Here is a 23,735-nt window from a genome sequence, read left to right on the forward strand (position 1 = left end):
GCCAATGGAACACGAGTTCACTGAAGTTTAATATGTATGCACATAACTTACACTTGTCCCAAGAATTACTAAATTTAAGCTATAACCCCCAATCGGACGCATCGACTTAAAAAACAATGAAGAATTAAGTGAAACAAACCTTAAACTAGTTTTGCAAAACAGGTTTTGTACATTATATTGTATAATGTTGGTTTATTTTTAAATACGACGATTAATCATTATATCAGAAGAAAGCGTGTGCATTTATTCCCTCTTAAAATCAACTGCGTCTCCTTAAATAGCATGCTTTAAACAGTAACTTATCAATATTGACAAGTTGTATGTCCGTCAATGAATCTACTATCAGAAACTTAACTTCATTCTTTAACATTAAAAAAAGTGATGCTTTACTCAATATAATATCGGTAGGCTTATAATTGGTCATTTAAATTTATTTAAATATATGCTTCATACTACTTGCATATTTCGATAGATAATCATTACAGTTTTGTTTTCTTCACCGTTTTTGCTCTCACGTGGCTGGTCAACATGTAAATGTATGGAATGTTGCTGTCTGTTAACTGTATGTCCTTTCTACGAAATTCATCGACTATAAAATTATGAATAAACAAAACAAGCACACTGGTTTAACAATATATCTGCTGATATCTTTATCTGAAATCTTTAATTATTCGACGACCGAGTTTCGATCATCTGATTAAGATGCATGTATAAGAATAAAATAAAATAGTTGTTTGAAATACCAAAATAACAGGCAAAATTACAAATTACATTAAGTTAAATCGAAAATTGTCTTCATTATGAGAAAATGAAAAATGAAGAAGAACCATTGTGATAAGTGATTAAGTTTGGTTTATTGCTAAAATGGCGCAATGTCAATTCCAAACCGTCATACCGTCATACCTTTATGTCCTAAATCGCGCACACATACATGTCATCAGCAGTAGCACGTTGATAAACATTTTAATACATATAGTTAATGATTATCAAAATACGCAAAACTCAACTGAAAATGCTGATCAGGCAAGTACGTTTGGATAGCGTAGCATACCGAATCAAAAATAGGTTTCTTGCTATTTTTGAAATGTTTGACTATTAATAACAAAACAGTCACGTGTCCAGAATTGCAAACGCAAGTAGAATTTTGGCCCGATTGATCGTCAATCCCGTTAAGTTTCTTGTCGATAGTTTTGTTATACGCGAGAGTTCGTTATAGTGACACAGCGCAAAAAATGCATTGTTTGGCTTTTAATTTGTGTATTGGCCACCATTTATGTTTGCATAGTTTTCGAGAACACCTCGATACAGATAGTGATCAGTAATGCAAACGCACGAAGCTAGTATTAAGATGTCAAAGATTTAGATAAAACGCCACATTGTTTTCAAATTACATATTACTAACCGTTCCAAGGCGGTACCTAACAATCCTTCATAAACATACCTAGTGTTTTTTTATATAGTATATATGCACTGTGGAGTTTTGTGCTGTTCTTCCATGTTTCTTGTTTGTGATTAAGTACTTGCCGTTAACCCAGTGCCATTAAACCGGGTTTACGTTTAAACTCCTGTTTCTGTTGTTTTTCACATAAATATTTATTTGTGGTATCAATATTTTGTGAAATGCAATTTGTACAAAAATGCATTTTCTGATGATTTCAAATTTGGCAAGCGCACGTTTGCAATTTCATGATGCAAACGAACGTAGTCTACCTAAAATGGCCACATGACATATTTTTGGTGAATAATATTGATTTTTTTAAACGTCCATTTCACTTCAAATTTTGACCTGAATTAACTATAAGCCATTGCGACAACTGCAATTGTAGAACCCCCAGAAGATAACAGTCCTGAGAAGTATCGACTTCATTCTCATTCCGTTATAAGATGAATAATTTAAGCGTTATTCAATGAGAGAGGATGCGATCTCCTTGGGACTACCTATACGAAGAAATGTCGATGACGTCCCGTTGCACATATGGGAATAAGGGTGATAATTCTTCCACCGTAAAGCGTTAACTAGGCCATTGAATCGAAATTTTCTCTCGTCGTAAATTGTATCGAACATTAAATGCTAGTCCCCAGATGAGTGCTTTGAGGATTTCTTATTGATGTTTTCCATGAAAATATAAACGTTTAAATTATAAATTATATCTTCTTGTTTATACTAATAAAATGAAAACGTGCTGGTACTTGCATCGGTTATATCTGTTAGAATACTAGATATATTTTAAAAAACGGCATGGAATAATAATTTTACTTTTATAAAAAGTATTATTTATTATTCATTCCTTCAAAAGTGAAGCTGATGATATAATTGACGTTAAAATCTGTAAGGCAACACCATCACAAATGCTTTTTCTGCAGATTCAATATCCCTTCTTAAATGCGCAATTTATCACTAAGCAATAAATTACCAAGATAAAACTTTTGCATAACCTAGATGTACACTCTACCTTAATGTGTTTGTAGAATCAGTAGAGAACCCCTCATCCGGTAACGTCAAAAATATAGTTTCGTAAACAAAACACAATTTTACGAATCAAATTGTGCAAGTAATTCGATCCGACACTTAATTAAATTCGATGGTTATCTTAATATGGAAACTTTGCGTGTATAACGTCATTATTACCTATAAAAGTAAGCAGTCGTTTTCTGGATGCTATTTTTTTTAAATGATTCGAGGTTGTTGTGTCTCTCTTAAAGTGTTTATTCAGCCTTGATTCGTGAGCTTTCAAATCATTTTGGAATTATCTTTTAGCTATAAAACGATGCAGTCCAATTGCATATGTGTATATATTATATGTGTATGCGTATTGATCAAATGTTGTGATCTGTAGCATTGAGCTTATGATAAGTATATACTGAAAGTATATAATGGAAACCAGAGGTGGATCCAGGAATTGACGTAGCGTAACTTAGGGGTGCAAACCTTTTGACCTGCGCTTCTCCTTCTGAGACGAAATGTATATGGCATAAAATGTTTGCATTTGGGTCTTGGTGTATTATTTCTAGTTCGAAGTGGTACAGTTTGATTATATGTTATTAATTTTTCTCGTATATGACATAAAAAATTAAAGTTTGACGGTTAAAGAACGCCGTTTGAAACCCCTCTCAATCCATTAATGGAAACTATCGAGTACTTAAGAATTGAGAAGGCAAAAATGTTTTGGGACCGGAATTTGGCTAGGCTCGACAACAATTGCTGCTTAAAAAATAGTAACGGTTTTAAGTAAGTGCTGTTAGAACTAAACATACATGTGCATGGCATAAAGGACCGCTGCGTGTTTGCGTACCCCTTGTGTAGGCCCGAATTACCTGAGATATTATATTAATAACACTGTCTGATTCGACCATTGAACGAAAACAGGCATAGGCTAGTTCACGAAGAACAATATAAGTGTGTAGATGAAATGTTGATTTCGGAATAGAATTATATTTTATTCTACGAATGGCCAATAAATGAAAAAATCACTAGAGAAGCATTTTATATTTCCTTGACCGCGAGTAGTTTTTTGGACTAGGGCACTTGTGGCCTAGTTCATAGCCGTAACCGCGATGTCTGCATTTTCAAGCCGCATCTGGGGGTTCACTGACGTAATGTATTCATACGCTGTATTTTGATTGGATTGCCGTTAGCGAATTCGAATAATCAAAGTAGTACCAGAACTGATTACAATGAAAACATCCAATAAAAATAGTTCTCATAACAAGACAAGCTAATTGTATGTTCTTTTAATGAAGCACAGGAAATGGGTACGTAGCGAGTGAGTTAATCGGGTTAACTACATGAATGTTCTTGCATACGCTCAGATTAAATTCAATAAGAATATGAACATACTGGAAAAGTACGCATCGACATTTTCAGTTCAAAGCTCTTTATTGATAGACTGGTAGCCGCTTTCTCTTTTATCCGAATAAAGACCAGTATCAGCTAACCACGGTGCCCGTCGCGCATTCGAAATGTCTTGTGGGTACGTAAACCGAATCAAGCGTGCGGTCTAAGTAGTAAACAACCAGGATATTTGTTTGTTTGTTTTTAAAAGTTTTGTTATCCTTTGTATAGAATGTTGGTATTAATTTATTAACAGGGCTGTTCTTTTTTCGACATAATTTGCATGTTTCCGTGACATTTTCTTTTTAAATACAAAGTTTATTTTTTAACTAATCATTGCATGGCACTCAGCACTTTTTTAAATACAGCATGATTTTTGGTATTGATTGTTTAAATATTATTAATATAAAATAAAAACCATATGCCGCGTACCTGTATAACGTTATAATTTGTGTTTTTGAGGAATGTAAATTCGGGTACCAGTCTACTGTATTGACCCATTCACACTGATCAGAGCGGCCGAATGATTTACACATGTACATGTTATCACTACTTCCGGATGCTGATGGTGTGAATTTTATACGTGTTATATTGAAGAAATTTATCAATAAAGTCACCATTGAATGATTACCACCATCAAACGGATTTATTGTCATCTTACCGTGGATAGCATGTTTAATTTGACACGTAGAATTTCAAGCAATACAAGTTCGTTTGATAAAATCATGTGATTTCAATTTTGCAAAATGGAGATAAACAAATATCAAATATGCGCATATTTATTTATGAAGTTTCATTCTAAATGAAGCCAAATGTATTAATATGTGCACAGCATCTGACTTATGAATATGATGAGTGTATAGAAAAGTCTTTGAGCCATTCTCATTGTAAGTACATTTTGTTCAATGACATTGTGTGATAAACCATCGCCATTTGCCTGCTCACTTTTGATTTCTAATCTTATTATGCACCAGTCAATTGTTACCACCCCCTCGGGGTATACTAGGGAAAGGGGCAGTGTTTTCACCTTTCAGGTGTCCTCGCAGGGCCTGATGATTGCGGTGGTTGTATCTTCCCGCAAAATATAGCGGGGAATTACCCTTACCTAAGAACCTTGGGTGGCGAGGTTATTTGGCAGGGATTTTACCACCAGTTCGTTCCCGCAGGGTAGGGCAGGGATTTTATAGGGGATTGGTGGACTGAAAGTCAAAGTATTCCCCAGACCTGGGGGGGCGTGGTTACATTTGACTGGTGCATCATGAAGTTCTTTTTCTGAAGACGCTTTGATCTCACTTTCTGTTTCCTAGCCAAGAATGAAAATCAGTAATCACCCAATGTTGTGGCATAGTGAAGTAATGAAGATTTAACCTCACAACAGCCTTTCTCAAATGCTGTCCAGGCTTTTTTATGCTTAAGAATAAATAACCTGACGATGTCAGACCAGAAATCGTCTTGGCATGAGATTGGATTACTATGGATCAGTATGCATCAATTGTCAATTGTAACCAGGGCCCCCACATCCGGGGTATACCGGGGAAATGGGCCGTGTTTTTACCTTTCAGGTGGCCCCGCAGTACCGGGTCTTCGTGGAAAATACAGTGCGGATGTGGCTTAACCTAATGTCCCTTGGGTGCTGGGGGGGATTTGGTGGGAACTTTGCCATCAGATCATCCCTGCAGGGCGGGGATTTTAGCTTGGGTTGGCTGGACCGAAAGTAAAAGTCCCTCCTATTCCCTGGATCGGGGCGGGGGGGGGGGGGGGGGGGCTGCATGCTTACAACTGACGGATGCATAAGCTTGCGTATACATTCAGATACAGTGTTTTGGTGCGCAGTTGACAAATTAATTAATTACTTATTAGAAGTTAAGAATATATATTTATTTATACCAGTTATACTTTGCAATCTAAATCATAGATTTGAAAAAGGTAACCTGTATCAATAAATGCAGTTATCAGGAGCTATAACTGAGCTATCAGGACAGAGACAGAGGACAATGCAAGAATGGCCAAGTGATGCATTTATTGATGTCTTTTACAAATATTATCCAAAGGATGGCCCTGTGGTTTAAAGCTCCCCTGAAAGAGGTGACAGGTTTTCTATATAGGATATAATTACATCATTGAAAATCTTCTCTGAAAATGCAAATAACAGACCTTTGATATAAAATGATTTAATCAAATTAAAGAAGTATGTGTACTTTGGCTAACATACGCAAACCACGTAAATTAATTTGTTTAGGTCTGATTTAACGACATTGAGATTTTCAAAAGAACTATGACTTTATCTGATTAAACACTTTAGCCCCCCCCCCCCTCCCTCTACCCAAACTTTTAAAATTTCCTTTGCAGCTTGCAAGCTAGCCCATTAAACAGTGACCCCTTGTGATGTGAGCCGATTTGTTTAATGACTAGAACATGGTTATCAACATTCCCCTAAATAAAGCCCTAGTCCATCAGTGCTTTCAGCACTTTGATTTCTCATGTCAGAGTGAAAAAAATGATAATGGGAGCATTTCATTCGAGCCAGAGAGAAATTATCAAATTCTCCTCCACCAATACTGTCGACTCTTTCACCCATAGGCAAAATATAAAAATGTTTCTTCTACATTCTATGATTTCCCTTGAGTTTTACTGTCCTTCTAAAGGTAGAGAGCGATGTATTTGCCTATAATTAATATTGAACGAATTCAGAATACAATTTTGAATTAGGTTGTTTCTGTGATAACATGACCTAAAAAGTACACGTATAAAATCAAACACTTGTCTTCGTATTTGGAATGCATCCTTATCTCAATATTCCGACAAAACATATATCTCCTTGGTAGAACCAATAAATCAGCACTCGGGCCGGAAAAGTTTTATTAATACCTCATTCTGAACTTATCGAAGCTAAACAATGACTGATGGTCTTCTGTTCCAAAGAAATATAGAAATGAACCCTCAGAAATTGCTTGCGGAAACAGTTTCGTATATTTCAGGAACCAGGTCTGACTTATATGACTGTGTGGAGATCTTTCGGGCAATGCAAATAAAGTTCATGCAGTGACGTACTATTTCGGTACAACAAGCAAAGGTTACATGTATGCATAGAGCAACACAATAAAAACAAGGTGGAATTGATTTATTAGGAGAAATAATTTTCTGAACATTTCAATTGTTGAATAATGTCTTGGTTTTTACATGTTTTACATTATCTATTTCTATCGTTTGTTTATTTATTTTTCATCGACCTACATAACATTTAAAGTAAATCTTTGTAAGTAAACAACATTCGCTCGTATTCTTAAATAAAGTCAACTGTCTGGGTGGTGTACTGGCTAACAGACGCACCTGCAGACCGGGAGTATCCTGTTTCGACCCCTGCTACCGGCTGCCGACGTCAACTTATTTGTGATTTTATTGTTTTGTGAATATATTTAAGAGATGAATATTATGTTACACCTTTTAACATTGTCCTGTTTCGTTTATATTTTCGATATATTTGATATTTAATTACATACAATGACAGCCTATGAGCCTTCACAAAATATAAATTAATAACCACTATTTAGTCCCCTTTGTGCAAGAACTCAATATCTGCTTATATAAATATAAATCAACTGTATATATCAAAATAAGATAAGTAATATACAAAATCGTCCGACCAACTTATTCACGTAATGGAGAAAATGAATCAAAGTGTATCGTTTTAGTCCTACAGAATCAGTACAATTCCGTACGTGTTGGCACACTCTCCGACAACACACAATGACGACCGCACATTGACAACGTTCTTGACCTCTAAATCATACACCATACTATCTTTAAAAAATCACACTAATGCCTGGCTAGCTTGCGGCCATTTTATGATCGATATTTGATTATTTCATCTACGGCAGAAAATAACTTTTTCGCAGTTAATCGAAGAACATTTATCAAACAAACGTTTGAACCCTTCATTATCTGTCGCATATCGCTATTCAGATAATACTTCAGTATTTTTTGGGGCGGCTATCACACAGACGAACTGTTTCTTAACTTATGTTATTTACAGACAGTTTTGCATTATGTTGCACAAGATCCTCCTTGTACAGTCAGCATCAGCTTGCAGACAATTTGCAATTAATTAATTAGATATATTCAATTTCCGTTCACAGAGAACGCAGAAACTCTCATTATCACACCCAAAGGAGTTTTTATCATCTAGTTCAATCGGTGCTGCTCATTGAACGCCATCAATTGAAATATACCAAAAGTTGTAGGAGAGCGAATCCATCATTATTAATCGCCACAAGGATTGTCAATGAATCCACGGTGATACATTACGGACATCTTCCGGAAAATACAATAGAAATGAAGCCCCATAAAATGTATCAACAAAAGGCATCGCCCTAAAATGAATCAAAGGCTAATAAACTTACCATAATATTTTCTTTGGTTCCCATCAAAATAAGACGGTGAATAATTTAATCATGCTCGTAAAATTAGGGTATGGGATATATATCTGTACTTCATCGATGCGGTAGTGTCCACCTGCAGAGCAACCCTCGCTTTTATTTCGAATGCTCTATTGCGACGTTTACTATATGTTTAATGAATCCATGTAAAAGCTATGTGTTAAAATAATAGATACATGTAAAATTGTCGAATGCTATTTTTTCCATGATACATAAATATATTATTCGCTGTTGTCGCTTAGCAGATAGGTGAATTATTTAACACATATAGTTGATCATATGATTTATTCATATGAGCTTGACCTGAACCTAGTAGGTTCGCTTATAACTACCGCTGAAACTATGTACTTCTTAGTGATTTGTTATATAATATATGTTTTGTTGATTGTGTTTTCGTCTGGCTCCTGTTGATTGTGTATTGGTGTTGCTCCGGTTGATTGTATATTCGTGTGGTTTCTGTTGATCATGTATTTGTGTGGATCCTATTGAGTGTGTATGTGTGTTGGTCCGGTTGATTGTGTATTCGTGTTGTTCCGGTTGATTGTGTATTCGTGTTGCTCCGGTTGATTGTGTATTCGTGTTGCTTCGGTTGGTTGTGTATTCGTGTGGCTCCTGTTGATTGTGTTCGCTTCTTATTCCATTAAACAATATCACTGCTGGCTTCTCAACGAGGATTTCATTGTATCTTTTCATTGGTGCACTAAAAGTTGTAAAACAATACCAAGAAAACACACTCGAGATAAACGTTTTCAAAAAGTATCCACTTTACTCTCATTCAATCACGAAAGGAATAATGTATTACCGCTGATCAAATAAAGTAGGTGTGATCTATTTGGGGAAACCTTTTTTGTTAGATTTTCGTGACGTATTTTACGTAATTTCAGTGATTTCTTTTTTCAACTAGACCATTATATTGAATTTTCCTCTTATCGTATAATGTTAGCAACATTATTCCAAGGGGCTGTTTCATTGAAGATCTTAGTTGTAAATTTGAATGATCAATGGTCGTATTTATTTTATTTGGTTATAGAACTATGCTTCAGTTGAAATTTAGCGGCTAATAGAAGCTATTTCAAATCAATTCGTTGCTGTATGTGATGTTCCTATGGATCTAGTATTGTTTAAACAAGCTGCAGTGATCCTTAAATAAGTAGGGCGTCTGTTTATGTATCGTGCAAATGATATAAGTAGAATTAACATATAACAGTCAAATGTGATGAAAACTTGTTACAGCTCGACCAAAAATTTAGTTGTGTATGTTAATAATGTGCAAAACTAGCTGAGATTTGCAACTGGTGTGTTGTATATGTTTAGACAAGGACACATCCAATAACGTGTATACGTTAATTTGTGGTTCTATGAATTCGTAGACTGTACAGTGTATTATTTCCTAGATGATAGTGTAATAGCAGTTAAAATCATTTCATTTACGTGACAGCATTCTAGAACTTGCGTTTCTGCTAAAACCCACAATCCATACCAAATGGAACCAAAGACGTAAACTTTATCACATGACATTATTTGCTCAGTGATTAACCCGCTCCTGAACATCATTATTGCTTGATGTTTAACAATTCTAATACCTGAACATTTGCATCAAGTTTATGTCAACATACAAATATGTTTCATTTGATCACGAATGCTCTGTGTGAAAACCCATATCCAGAAAACATCTAGTATATGCATTGAGTTTCGTCAAAGGATCGTTATTCGATGCAACTTCATTTTATCAAACTTTATCTATTAGTTTTAAATCAATTACTGTGGTGCATTCTGTGAATTCTTAACAACATTCATGGCACGCTTTAAATACTATACACCGCCAATTTTATCAGTATGTCAGAATCTTATTAATGATTAAATTAAGTGTGTAGTATAAGTAATCGAACCTGTTCAGCGTTGTCTGTAGGTTGTTTAGTTGCTCTTTTACCTTCACAAACGTTCTTCAATGAAAATATAAAATAAACATATATACATACATATTATTGCTAGCGAAACATGTCTCAAATACAGTTCTCGTTTTCATATTCCTAAACTAGTTCTGGTCTGCTATTATTTATGATTGTTTTGACAAGTGTGTGGTTGGGTATACACCTACTAGTTTAACCCACGTCCCATTCTCCCCCACCCCACTTCAGTAATTTATACCGATTTTTGAATGCATATGTTATGGATTTTTGTTTTATTGTGATGTTGTGTTTTTCTCGTTATGTCTATGTTAGAACTTGAACCATGTGCTTATTCACAGTATAATCGTTACATTTTGGCTAAGTGTAGATTAGGCCTTTACCGATGTGCTTATACATGTATACGGAAGTATCGTTACATTTTGACTATCGACTCTTTAGAACCTTAGGTTTCAATTGTATTATTATAAAACTAGCATGCGGCGTAGATTAAGAAAATAAGGTTGGCACTTGAAAACCACGTTCTTTTTTAAATGAATGCTTTATTGATCGTTGCCCTCAAAAATAAGAGATAAAGTTGTTTGTGAACAGTTATCTTAATGTGAAAACCGTGTATGTCCTTTCAATGGCAACTTTGCAAATGCCGTAACTTGATAACAATGTAGAAAATCAGTTTGAGAATATGCTTTTCCAATCTTGGGAAGGGAAAAGGAAATTCCTATGGAACAAGTTTCAGGAATTGTATGTGTACGTCTGTTTACGTGCATGTTGTCCATATGAATGTTCGGTGAACAATAAGAACATATGTTGTACCAATGCAGGAAAAGAACACTCGAGAGCTGTAATAAAGCGTTGCTTAGATACATTAATATATATATATTTTATGTGTTGAGTTGAGTTGGGTTGAGTTGAGTTGAGTTATGTGTTGAAAACATTCTGAGAACTTCAAGTTTCCACTTGTTACATAATTATGAAAAGGACAAGGACAAAAACGTAAGCCTTTCCGAGAATGTTGTACTGGCCATTCTTAAGGCGGATTAAATAAATAAGCGAATATAAATTACATAAAGTCTTAATTTAACTGCTTTCAAAGACGCAAGAAAAAGCCGGCAAATATGTCCCAGTTTAGAGCAAATGTCATTTTCCATCGTCACGAAATGAAGTCATTTGTACACTTTCACAAGGAATGGCTCTGTTTCAAAACATTTTGATCCTTTCCTAAAAATTGTCCATTTAAATTATCAGACGATGTAAAAGAAGAAACCATTATTTGTATATAGAAGTCGAAAGTTAAAACATAAACCGCAATAAAAAAACAGTTTCTAACTTGTAAATAATGATCATTTCATATTAATTGCTATTGCAAACGTAAATTCGTCATTGAGAGTGTATTGTCTTCTCAATAAATCTATTATTTGCAGTTTTCGGCAAAATTCCGAAAAAAAACTTTTACATCCTTTTTGTGTTGAACGGGTATCAATAACCAATCATTTTATTCCTGCTAGTTACCGCTATAATATCTTGAATACTGTTATTTAATGAAACAGTGAAAGGATTATGCTATAAAATGTATAGAAATTGAGTTCTACATTTCCAACACAAAACTTTATAGCATTTAATAACAAACATCAAACTTGTCGATTTAAAGCACATGTAATTGTTGCGACAGAATAAACGGAACAAATGAACGGCAACATAAATGAAACACATATATAATTTAAACTTATAAGGAGAAACTAAGGTCTAATTTTAGCATTTGTTATACACTTCTTTCGGCGAGATTGCGCAAATGCAAACAAATGCAGTTTAATACAATTACAGAATTTGATTATTTCTTGGCTTAATAAGAATAATTAGAGGAAACTAAGAAAACAATTTGAGTGGGTGTTACATATTTTTTTCCACGGGATTGCCCGAATGAAAAAAACCTCATTCAATTACTGATAAATACAATTACTAAAATATTTGATTATTTCTGACATTTATTTGTATCTGGCTTATTTTCAATTGTCATATAACACGAAATATATTTTTGAATGTCTATATTAGGTACAAAAAGTATATATCTGGGATATTTTTTTCTCCTAATGCCAAGCGCAGAATGAGAAAATTGACAGTTGCGTAAATATCATTTTTAAAGATACACTCTTACTCCCAAATGCAATAACCCATGCTTTGATTGTAGTGTATAGGTTATCGATTATTCTGTAGCACATTTTCTGATGTCACAGAATTTAGTGGAAACATTCAAACATCACTGTTAAGAAGAGGGTCATATACTGCCATATTTTGGTTGCTATTGTGTCATGTCTCTAAGATTGATCCTTAGAGCATTGCCATTACGTCTGTCAATATAGATGTTTACTGGTGGAGACCTTTAAATGTGAGCCAACATAAATGGAATAACTGTCGTCTGGCTTAAATTTTACGAGCCAAGTCTAAGGAATCGATACACAAATCGATACACAAATATTAACCAGTATTGAGTTCTCAGTACTACCGTGGCTCAGTACACAAAGCTGGGCGCCATGCCAGGAAACCACTGGGTTTTATATCGACTCTTGTATATCGTACCAAGGACTTGAACTCGCGACCGCGCGCGAACGCTTCTTCTGTCTCATTTGACAGAGTTTGCTGAAGAGAATTATCATACAAATTTATTACGTTTAATGAGTTATTGCCGAACAAAGAAAGATATGGCAATTAAATAAATGTTCTGATATTTATTTTGCAAAACACATTGTTTTTAAATCAAACTGTGAAGTGAAGAGTGGCCACGTTTATCGAATACGTTTGTAACCGACTAAACAAAGAAACAATTAAGAATACAAAACCTCTAATGTTAGAATATATATTATTTGCCCAGTGTATTTCTCAAAGAATTAACTTAAACTATGTGAAAATGGCAATTATTGTAATTCTTTGTAAAATTGTTGCAGAGCTGTTTCCACCTAAATTTTGAATTTTCCAGATTGTCCTAAGTATAACATTCGTTTAAGTTATCTCCCGATGGACTTTGATTTTCTTTAAGAAAAAAATGTCGATATTACTGTATTGTATTCAGTTGCCGTTGCTAAGGAAATCTGAAGTATGGATCAATATGGGCATGTTTGGTTATAAAATACCTTAAGCAAAGTTGGCATGAATCACAATTTATTTGTTTCATGACTCAACATGAAATAAATTTTTGTAAATTGATTACCTCATAAAACATTGCACAAAATTTAAATGTAATCACAAACCATTTAAGAATTTTATTGGATATGGAAACTCAAGGGAGAAAATAGCAGCATTAAAAATCATGAAATTTTGTCGTTATGCACGGACCAAAATCCTTAGTTCAATCATTATAATATAATGATATTATGTTTTACAACGATCGCAAAGAAATTTATGATAACTTATACTTAATCGCTCGAGTTAGCACAATGTTGCACGCAAGTGTTTAAACTTTTGCTACTGAGCTTTTTTGTAGTTTTTCGCATAAACATTGTTGGGAAAACCGGAGTAGCCGGCGCAAACCAACTTGTTCTGCTTGGTGACCACTAACGAAACATACACACATACAGCCAGGCGGGGAATCAAACCCGGGTCGCCTTTGTGAGAAGCAAGTGCGGTAACCACTGCGTTAACCGGACATCGCAGGTGCAAAATCCTTGTCATGAAATGTCTTAGTTGGTTATCCTTAACCTTTACAACTAACAACATTTAATACGAATGAAATGTTTTGTTAAAATGTGGTAAACATTTCGGTGCTTAAAACTGTTTACCAATGCGAAATGAGAGAAAAAATCCAAAAGACCAAATCAAAATTTAAATGCCATTTAACTCATCTGAATATGTATAAGGTAGAAAAGCATGAACACAAAAAAAAAATTAAACAAAATGTAAATAACAGGCACATGCGCGTGTTACAGTCTTTGCTATAGATTATGGGGAGCCATGCTATTAAGTGAACATAATACACATGTTACTATAAATAGTAACATTTTACTATAGAAATTCGTTCCCGCAATAATGATTATCGTCTGTGAGATTATCACGGCACGTCAGGGCGATTATGGCATAATTGCCTGACGATGACGAAAACGTGCACACTGACGTCATTTTCACGAAAATAAAAATGGTCAACCATGTATAATTCTATTTGTTTGTGTTTTCTTATAAAATTTTCCCTCTATGTATATGTGTGTATGTTTGTTTTTTTTTTCCTATATGATTGAAGCAATGATTTGGCAGCTGCAATTTGATAAAGAAGCTATTACCAGTCAAAGTTATTGTTTTTCAAACAAAACTTGAAATAATAATGTAATGTGGACTACATTTTGGCCCAATTTCCATATCGAAATATTCTGATCTAAATGAAGGTTGAAATAAGCTTAATAATGACTGATGATGTTCTGACCGATAAAAGTATAATTGCACCGTTCGAAATGGCAAGCGGAGACATTTTCCGAGATTTAAGTAGCCAGAATCTGACTTGTATAACAATTTATGAAGATCTGGTGTTTAAGTCACCAGTGTTGCTATTTGCCTATTGGACAGTGCAAAACCTCTTGCAGTTAATATTGATTTAAGTTCCAAAAGAAAGGCCTAATAACTGCATAAATATTTTCTATGACCTATGTGTTGCTTTTTCAATGCAATTACTAAAAACAAATACTGAATATTTCAGACCTTTAGAACCAGTAACATTTCCTCCGTATGAGCCTACTCTCCCAGAATACGCATTTGATCGAACTGATTCCTACCATCTCGCGCCTCACAACCGCTGTCATGAAGACTGCACATGGGGCACGTGGTATTGGTGACGTCCTTGACCTCAGGGCTGACGTAATGAATCAGACTCTCTATAACATCACCAAATTGATGCCCGGGGGATTCGAGCATGGTGCCTTTGTGGTGAAAAGTCAGGTAAAACACTCCGTCAAAATATTTAAAAGCTAATTTTAGGAAGATTAAGTTAACAAACAAACTGTTTCTAGATTTAAGACTGTATTTAAAACAATTAAAAAAACACAACATTTTAGTGTACAGGAATGATCCGTACAGAGTCAGCATGCGGCTGTAGACAGTTTTCTAATTCGTGCTCAAAAGAAGCAGAATCTCTCATCATACCCAAAGGAGCTTTGTATGTTCTGGTCCATCCGGTTCGGTTTCATTGAATATACATTATTCATCGACATCAGTTGAAATATACCAATAATCTAAGGAGAATTCCTTTGAGCGCATCTATCGCAATTAATCACTGGCAAGAATTGCTGTCGAACTCATGACAATGTATTACGGGCATCTTCCGGACAGATACGACATAAAATAAGCCTCATTAAACATATCGACAACATGCATAGCTCTTAAATCAATCAAATACTGATTACTAGCGTTGATATATACGATGAGTTTTTTGTATGTATTTATGCATGATTTAAATAAAAACATTTTGTAATAAAGACGAAAGTTTATACTGTCGGTTTTGTGGCATTTAAAGTTAAACATACACAAAACAAGGGTGATGTTTGACTTAAGTTTCCAATCTAAATACATTAAGATTGTATTTGGTTGTGCCCAACATATTTGTAGAGTTCGTTTCAGGAGCTTCCCCTTAAGCTTACATATTTTATATATATTCAGTGTTCTGTCCGCAACAACTCCGCAAGATCAGCGACAAGGGCATGAGTGTTGTGTGTGGTGTGGACGAGGGCCAGATCATGGTTGACCCCTACACGCCAGTAAAGATCTGGGTCATGTACAGTTTTACAAACATCAACGAAATATCACAGTACACTTCAATTAAAAGTACGTTAAAAGTATGTTTCCATTTATGATTGTGAGACGGATTTGAAAACCTAATTCAAGTTCAAACAGCCTATATAAAGGGATTGGTTGTAAGTGACATGCATTTCCTTTTCTTGTTGGGTGAATTAGTTATATTGCTAAAATAGAATAAGCTTAAAGTGATACTTAAATATCAGATATTACATCTTCGCTCCCATCCCTCGATGTATACTTTGTTGTTTTCTATCAATCAATATTACATTAAAGCAATGTTGTCTAATTTGGGATATGATTGCACAATTTATATTTCCGTTCCCTTTTGCAGGTTTGAAGTTCGAGCTGGTGGACAAAACGATCTCGTTACCTTTCTCTTGCGTGGGTACGGGTCACGTGGTTTTTAAGCATGCACTGTCCTGCAAGAAAATGTTCACCAACAAAATAGTAAAGTACAGTCTCGCAGAGGCTCGCTGACTAGGCGAGAGGCAACTGGAACATGTCGGTATACATGACACATTTCCTTATCAATCGGGCAAGAACAGTGACATCGATTTTGCCATCGACGAAACGGGCGTATGGGTAATTTATGCAACAAACTCATCAAATGGGTGTATTGTTATTAGTAAACTTAATGAAGATTTATCCTTTGAGGACACGTGGGTTACTGAGATATCAAAGAAACACGTGGGTAGTGCGTTCATTATATGTGGCATTTTGTACGCTACTAACGCACACGCCGAAGTTCCTAAAAGAAATAACGCCCAAAACACATACTTTAGTATACAGAAACGTAAATGTATCGGCTTTATTTACTTAGATTTCGAACAGCCCCATACATCTGTTGAATAACTGCGTACATAAACCACAAAAGAAAAATGTAAATGAATGGAAAAAGCACACAGTTTTCGACAATACTTCTCATATCAATTTATAATAAAAATACAACATAGATGTGGAAACAATTCGACGAATGTAGAGAGAACCTCATATAAAAACAATACCAAACCAATGCATTCCGGAAATGAAAAGACAATAATACGTCCAAAGTAAAAAAGAACCTTTGTTAGTATTTCAATCTTTCTTTCTTACTATCCGAGCACGCGCCTCCAGTACAAAATAACACACAAAATAGTCAACAAAATATTGTACAAAAATTTTCAAATAAAACAAAAGTGAAATCTTAAGGCGATATTTTTAAAGTATATTACTGTTGAAAGCAAAGATTGTAAAGATTAAATCAATATAAACATGTAAATATATACGCGACAGTTGTATGTGCTATATTGTCACTGCTCGTACAACAACGCCTTGGATGGCATTCTAATATGGCATTTCCGATTATCTCGAATGACGAGAAGATAATAATTGACGTTCGAACAATCAACCGCCTGTAACAAATGTAATGGGCTCATAAAACAGAGATGCAATTAGAGCTTTTTTCACTATATGATTGGTTTTCCTTTACTTGCTTTGCTTCGTCATGTTATATATATTATTCATACATTGTTTGTAACCTACACTGTAACTATGATCAAGCGAATGCCATTGAAATGAATTAATTTTGCACTTTTAAATTTGAATGAGGCAACCACTTGTAGAGCCTTTTTATATCAGGAAAAGGTAACCTTGATATTTTCAGAATGTTTGAATTAATATTATTTGTTGCTTTATGAGATTATAAAATTGGCATGTCTATGACCTGAATTAACCATGAAATAAACAGTTGATGCAACATGACTCTCAGTCCTTAAATTAAACACCGTGTGATTTTTAGAAAGGTGATGTGAAGTTGAGCTCTAACAAACCTGTTACACCCCCAATTCTTGTCGTTTAATAGAAGTTACAACATAATGTATCAATAAACATTTATATATGATACATGTGCCACAGTGCGAAGGGATCCCAATTAAAACGTTAGAAGATATTTGCACTTTTTTGTAATCAGGTACGTAATTGAAGTCGCATTTTTTCATTAAGCGCACACGAAGTTGGTGAAGAAATTTTCAACTAGAAATGTCTGCATACGACAGGAATGCCCCCATATGCAGCGTCAAAAAAGCAGTGGCCATTGATTTGTCCATTCTCCATAAATGTGCATCAAAATCATGAGTTCCAAAACTAAAGCAAATTAAGAAACTTCATGAAAGATCGCATGAGTGTATGACAAATAATTTTGAAGTTATGAGTGACACAAGTTTAACAAGCTTCTTATTGATATGTGAACTTTGGTGAGAACGAAGACTTGAATAAAACATAATAATTAAATTTTACACATATCTGTTTTAAAATGTAATGTGTAGGGGGAGGTAGAGGCTAAAACAACTCTATTTCACTGCTAGGCTTGCCATTGTAGTTTCATTGCATTATTGCATTGCGACAACATGAATTGTGAAAAAGAGATTTCCATCCTGGAAGTGTTTAAACACTATCTGCTTCAAGGTCATTGCGTAACAAAACGAATGATTTTTAAGTGCTGTTCAAATGGAAAAGTTGCGATCTCATTTGAAATAGCTTTTCAATGCAATTTCGGCGTCGTCGCTTAGGGATTTTTTTTATTATTATTCTGATTTCGCTAAGCGTTAACTAGACCATAAAATCTAAAATCCAGATTGTCGGATTGTTTGGAAAATAACAGTTTCTTTCCCAAATGAAAGTGAAGAGGATGTTGCAAATAAGATTTCCCAAAGGGTTTTATAATTGAAGTTTTACCGCGAAATTAACCTACCCTTTTGTATGTTCATAATGGACGAATATTGCTGAAGAATGCACCGTTTTCTTATCACAAGATAGCTAATGGCGAACTATTTGCAACAAGTTTTCGTCACATGATTTGACAATATGGGCTGTGGGTACAATCCCAAACTGCGTAATGTATCGCATGAAGACACATACACATTTCTATGGTGCATTCTGCGAATAATTTGTAACAGTTTTGTCTCCTTTTGATTAAGTATCTTGCTGTGTCAGAACTAGCTGAACTAGCTCATGTCAGTAATTCAAAAAGAAAGTACGCCGTCTTCGTATCACTAAAATTATGGTAAATCTGAGGCCTGGTACCATGGTATCGTTTTATGTGTTTAGAAACAATCAATAGAAACTTATGCTAAAAACAAACTAAACAAAATGTAAAAAACAAATGTTGATGGGCTACGATAGATTTTAAGGGTATTTTCAGTTCCAATTTCTCTTGAAATGTAGAACAAAATTAAAAAGTCCAAAATCGTTACATATAATGCATTTCCTGACCATGTGAATCTGAAAGGGCTTATACTTGAAATGTTTGACTACTGGATTTGTTCTTGTAGTTTTTATTGTATATATGTTGCCCTCTCCCTCCCCCACCCCCACCTCCAAATATAACAGATAAATAGGATCTGACACGAGTTGTCATTTAATACAAGATTTTTTTAAACGAGTTAATGAAATTTGTTAGTAAGCGAGCCTCTGGCGAGCTTACTAACAACTTTCATGGACGAGTTTAATAAAATTCTTGAATTAAATGACAACGAGTGTCAGATCTGTTTAATCACATGCTTAAACGGTGTTTTTATTACCAATTAAGTTCCACTTTCTGAACCGATTGTTTGACAGCCAAAGTACTCAGAGTAGAATGTCAACGATGCGTCATATAAATAGTTCCAAATTAAAATGACACAAGTAACTAGCAGTTATCAAGTTTTAAAATCTGATAAAGCGCTTAACAAGTCACAAATATAAAAATGTGTAGTAAAATATCCAACAACATGAATAACGAACGATTTTAACCAAAAAAACCCTACATCGGTCTGTCAAGTTTTACTGTGTGCACGGATTTAAAAGTTATTCGCTGTCGCTTTCTACGATGATTTTGCAGCGTTTTCTTGGTGTACATGGTGTTTCACAACATGCAGATGATAACGGCAAAGCCTTACTCTGTACTGCATGGATGTTGATGTTGAAAAAGTTAATTTCCACCAGGAATGTTTCCAGAGAACATGATGTTCTAGCCGCCATGGGATGTGTCATGAGATGTCTGTGCTGCGGAATTCGTATTTGTGTTTTCGGTAACCGGCAGCTAATTAAATCGGCAAGCAAATGGCATTGATTGCATATTGCTTGTTTTGGTCAAGATGGAGATGTTTGAAATGTTCTTGTGGTGTTTGTCACTATTGTGGCTGTATTTGTTGACTGACTGGATATTTCTGTGACTAGAAATCTGCATTATCTGGTTGGCGGAACATTGTTATCAGAAAGTTTTTGTACAAGATGCTTTCTGGCACTATGATTCGTTAGCCATTTCTCTCCCGGAAGTCTTACAGCTTCATTATTACGGTAAGTATTTGTTGGCATTTAAACCATTTTGTTTACAAACAATGCGGAGGGATATCTAGGTTGCGTGTGATAAGTCTGACCAATAGAAATGTCTGATAGGTAATCTTACTCATGTGTAAGATAAAAATATTCGTAATGGGTATATTACACGGAAAACAAAGGTAAGCATGTGATAAAAAACCGTTTGTTATGAACATATTTATTTGAACATTTTACTTTTTACAACAGCTCAAAATAACATTTATAGTTAAGGCAATGTAAAAACTACTGGAAGTTTCCGTATAATCATCATTGTAGTATTGTTGTATCAGTTCAAAGCCGTTTGTTATGAACAGGTTAATGTGAAAAATAAATTATATGTTTTAAAATAGGCAATTGATACGACCATTGATAATGTTTTCGATGTGCTTCTATACAAACATTAATATAAATCCAAAATATGTTTCATCTGGTTCATTCTCTGGTCTGTAAACCTTTTCCAAATAACACGAAGTACTTCTTGATCTCATCAAAACGTTCAAAGAATGCTTACTAGGACATGTCTTGTCTTTTTAAAGTACAATCGAAGCAATCAAGATGTTGTCGGACAAGGATTCGGAACAAAATGAATGATTTATTTACGTCCTCCTTCGGCAAATGTACAATTAACCAGATGCTTTCCAGACAAAACTGAGTTCACGAAGATGTTCAGTACGATAAATGGTATTCGCAATCTTGGACAAAATAGCGATTTGTTACTTTGAGATGCTTGCATTAAAGTGCCTTTCAAAAAGTGTTATCAAAGTTAGTTGCTGCGAAAACACAGCATTACAAAGCTACAAAGTTGTTGTGATTTACTGGGCGATCAGATTAAGTTTGAATTGTTTTAACATATTTTCTTTATTTATTTTGCTTCTAGTTTTGTCCCGGTAGTTGCCATTTTCTTATTCTTTATCTGACAATACAACGCAACAAGATAGATAAAAGCAGTTCAAAAAACCTATGTTGTTAATCTAAAGTTCGTCTACATTGAGTTTTACAGTGGAAGACCAATGTGTTTGTCGATAAACAAGTATATTTACATTCGCCCCCTCCTTGGTATAGACATAACTTGACGTTCATATTATAAGTTTTACACCTCAACTTCCATTCCTTAAATGAACTGCCTTTCGGCAATTGGGTTTATCAATCGATGAACGCAACATCTTCGGATATGGTCGGATCGCATTTCATCGCTAACAATATACATGAAAAATATTGATCTTGTTATTGTTTGTATTGTGTCAGCAGGTTCCGTAAAATATAAATCAACATTTTGGAAACTGTTAAGTTATTATAGTTTAAACGTATTGTTGCCAAAAGTGTTTAATTTTACGTTTAAAAGTGATTTCAAGTGGATATCTTTTTCCGCGATATTGTGACGTCATTTGAAAAAAATGTTTCCGGTTACAGTCGGGTCGTTCTATTTACAGAATGGGTAAGAAAGGATTACTGAAAGGTTATCCTAAATGTAATGAAGTATTTTTTTAACATTTCTGGAATGAAATAATGAACTATGGGTGTAAATATAAGGAATGAATTGCGGGGTTGATATCATTCTCGGGGTATGAACGCAATTGGGCTGGTCAAAATGAGTCCGAAAAAAATCGCAAGTAGTTGACGTCATTTTTGTTTTGATACTGCACTCCAAGTGGATAAGCGCGACGTCATTTAACCAATTTTTTACGACGTTACAGATATGCGCTTTTATTTTATACAGACGAATGAGTTCGGTTTCATTTCTCTAAGAACAAATTCTCGATTACAATAGATAGTGCTAATTAATAATCGCAATGAATAATTATATAAAATGTGACTGTAAGTATTGCTCGTATTTTGCCACTAAACAGAATCAGTGTAGGTTTTTGGACTGCTCTGCTCCTGTGTTGTCTAAAATATAACAACTAGAAACATTTATTCTCGGAAGAACCATTTTTCACCCGTGGCGCCTATTTGTCATGGAAGAATTTTATTAACACCTCATTCAGGATCTAATTGAAGCTTAATAATGACCGATGATATTTTGATCCAAAAAAATAGAAATGTAACATCAAAAATTGCTTGCCAAGACGAATTTGGAGATTTCAGGAACCAGGATCTGACTTTTATGACGATTTATGGAGATCTGGCGTTTAAGAACTCAATGTTTCTATACTGCTTTCAGGCTTACAAATGAACTTGCAGTGACGTTCTTTTTCGGGTTAACAAGACACATTTAAATTAATAGAGCAACGCCATATATTTAAAACGTATACTTTATTTCGTTTGTCTCATATTAAAAAGGAATTGTAGTTGAAAAAATAAACAAAAGAGTCAACATATGTAATGTCTTGTCGCATTGTTTGTTTTGTTTAGAATTTTCGCGAAACGGCAGACCCTCACATTTTGATTAATTTATCCGAATGTTCAAAAACATTGTGACAACTGACAACGGCACTTTAACAACGCTGTTAAATACTAATGTAACTCCAGCCGTTTTTATTCTATTGAGGTACCGTTAATTGTTTATTTATGGTGGTTGGTATAATTTGAAAGGATATGGTTGTGTGTTCTTTGTCTTTGGCGTTCGCCCTGTGCCATTAATTGGGGTTTATATTTTAACTTTTGGCTACTGGCTTCTTTTTTGTAGTTTTGATATTAAGACAAATTAAGTAACAGGAAACACATATACTGTTTTCATTTTTGCTTTGTTTTTGTTTGTAATCTAATTTAGATAGACAGTTTTTTTTTCTCTTAGAACCAGAGAGTGTTGTTTGAATACTTTTTTGGTCATCTATCATACATAATCTTTCTCTCCGCCGATTTATATGGAGAACATCCAAATAGATAAAGAGGAAACATAATCGACCGGAAAATTACTGTTTTACATTGCGGAAAAAAGAAATCAAGTGTAATAATGATGACTTTACTTCCATGTGCTACAGAACCAGTACAATTTCCGAAAACGATTGTTTCCACATTGCGCCTCACACCCGCCATCATGAAAACCGCACGTGAGGCATGGTGTATTGGTGACGTTTTTGACATCACGGTTGACATCAGAAACCTGACACTTTTTACGCACAGTTTTCCCAGATAAAAGTAAATATGTAACGTTTTATCTCCGAGTTATTTCGAGTCAGATACTTTTTAAAATACAATAAATACATGAACAAACCCAATTGCTGAAACATAAAATATACATGCTCTGATAAGAGGAAAGGGCGCGAATGACTCTGAACGAGATACAACGCGTTTAAACACCACAAACACAGACTTCATACGCTCCAAATAGCCATATCAATAAATGATGTGATTACCGTCTTTGAAATGTCAATGGAACACGAGTTAAAACTTGTATGTATGCACATAACCTTACACTTGTCCAAATATTTTTTTCAGGAATTACTGAATTTAAGATTTAAACCCCAATCGGAGGCTTCAACTTAAAAAACAATGACGAATTAAGTGAAACAAACC

General features: G+C 34.6%; 1 pseudogene; it reads left to right on the plus strand.

Moving 5' to 3' along the window:
• Nucleotides 1-1,917: 1,917 nt before the first annotated feature.
• LOC128230874 (noelin-3-like) lies at nucleotides 1,918-16,796 on the plus strand (annotated as a pseudogene).
• Nucleotides 16,797-23,735: the final 6,939 nt, after the last annotated feature.

This window comes from Mya arenaria, chromosome 4, assembly GCF_026914265.1.
Source record: "Mya arenaria isolate MELC-2E11 chromosome 4, ASM2691426v1".
NCBI lineage: Eukaryota > Metazoa > Mollusca > Bivalvia > Myida > Myidae > Mya > Mya arenaria.